Source organism: Carlito syrichta, unplaced genomic scaffold, assembly GCF_000164805.1.
Source record: "Carlito syrichta isolate Samal-C Ts95f unplaced genomic scaffold, Tarsius_syrichta-2.0.1 Scaffold304698, whole genome shotgun sequence".
Taxonomy (NCBI): Eukaryota; Metazoa; Chordata; class Mammalia; order Primates; family Tarsiidae; genus Carlito; species Carlito syrichta.
Window position 1 is genome coordinate 96,457 of NW_007248794.1, and position 2,394 is coordinate 98,850.

Consider the following 2,394-nt stretch of genomic DNA (forward strand, 5'->3'; position numbering starts at 1 on the left):
CCCCACTGGAACCTTGAACCCCAGGATGAAGGTGTGGGCTGGCCGTGTTCTCTCGCAAAGTGTCAGGAGGGGCTACACAAGCCTCCGTCCTAGACTTTTCTTTTTTTTTTCTTTTTTTTGAGTTGGAGTCTCACTCTGTCGCCCAGACTGGAGTGCAGTGGCCGCAGCCTCGACCTGCTGGGCTCGGCGATCCTTCCACCTCAGTCTTCCAGGTAGCCGGAATTAAAGACATGCGCTACCAGCCCGGCTGATTTTTTGATTTATTGTAGAGATGAGGTCTCGCAGCCCAGGTGGGTCTCGAACCCACGGGCTCAGGCAATCCACTCACCTCAGCCTCCCAAAGGCGCTGGATTACAGGCTGAGCCACCGAGCCCCCGGCCGTCCTAGACTTTTCATGGCAGCCTCCCTCCAGTCTCCACGTGGTGTCTCCCTGAGTGCTTCTGTGTCCACGTGTCCTCCGCCAGTCACATTGGCTTTGGGGTCCCACCCTGCATCAGTACAACTTCATCTTTAATTACATCTCAACAGTCTGATATCCAAATAAGGTCACATCCGAGACCTTGGGGTTTAGGATGCCAACATATGAACCTGGGGGACTGGGATGGGGGGAAGGCGGAGAACAGTTCAGTCTAGAGCACAAGGAAAGTGTGAAAGATGAAAGATCCGAGAGATGGGGTGGTGGTGGCCAAGTCAGGCAAGCCAGAACATGGATTATTCTGGTGGAAACAGGGAGCCATGGAGGGTTTTATCAAGAGGACGGTATGTGGTGTCTTGGACTTCACAGATCCCTCTTACCCCAGTGTGAAAACAGACGGATGGGCTGGGTACCAACGGGAGACCCCTCGGGGGTCTGGGGACGGACCTAAGATTTTAATGTGTATGATCAGGTGGGAACCACTGCTCTTCACGTTCAAGACGAGGCCTGAATTGGGGACGATGCGCAGAGACCTGGGAGGGAGACCAGACGCTCCTTCCAGGAGGCAGACAAGCAGGGACCGTCAGGGCTACTGGCACCTGGCTCGTTCCCGGCATCTGGACGCATGGCCTGATGGCCTCTCGTCCTGGTCTGTCTGGCCTGTTCGCTGCTTCCTTCCTTATTCCTGATTCCAGTTTTGTTTCCAGCACTGACCCGAAATCCCGCCACAGTCCAGGCATCCCTCGGTGCTGAGACCCCAGTGCCCGTACTCCACGTCGAGGTTCCTCCGGTGTCGGTGACCAGCACTGACCAAGGGTGGGTTAGGACCCGCACCAGAGAATCTGGACAGCGAGAAGAAACTACTCGGAGGCAGTCCTTCTGGAAACAGTCTGATCAGGACTGGAGCCAAAATTTTATTCGGACTCCTTCCAACTTATATACCATTTTCTATACCCTCCAGCAGTGTGATAATCACTTACTGGGGGCGTACAAGTTCCGTGCTTTACAAACTATGCATCACAAGACCACCACGAGATCTGCAATTTCCAAGCAAACAATTCGAATTCCATGATGCCTGCCGTGCTTACATTAAGGTCACAGGTGCACAATTTCAATACAAATCGTTCAAAGTGTTTTCCATAATGTTCAATGAATCATTCATATTATACTCTTTGTTCTATACCCTGATTAATACAAAAAACTTTTCTAAGTTAACTCTAGGTTCAATCCAAGTTCACTGACTCCCAATATTTTTAACGATTAATATTATCAACTTAACACTATACTATAATCTATAAGTTTACTTAAATGACTTAGCTGTTATTTATACTATTATCCTATTACGATTTAACATAATGCCTTATAACTCAGTTAAAACTTATTCTTAAACTACCAAACTTTACTATAATTCATATGAGTTTCATATGCCTAAACTTTATTTTTTATATAATCTAATGATTGATCTTTAATACTATGCTATATCCTATTAAGCTAATACCTTATCGTTAATTCTTTTATAAATCGTATAGTAACTATTACACTTGAATAATGTAGCAAAAGGAAACAAAACAGCAAGCGTAGATTTACGCAACTATGAGTGTATATGTATATATTTTATCCTAACAAGTCTACTCTAAAAATCAAATAGTAGCTGTCACACTCTTGAACAAGGAAATGCAGGGCTGCCAAGATGGCGGCCTTGGGCTGAAGCAGACAAGAGTTTCGGTAATTAACGAAACAAAAGAAAACATTCTGCCTGGCTAGGGGCAGGGTGACAAAACTATCATGGTAATTTAGTTTCTAATCTTAGCCCTAGGGGAAACAGCTTTCGGGAACAAGAGCTGACTACCCAGTCTACCAGGAAATAGAAGTTAAAAAATATCTAGAAAGAAGTAAAACTTAGAAAGACAGAGAAAAATATTCTGCTATGTACTTTCCATCAAGTGTATTGAGATTTACTTATAAGTGTTACTGCCATG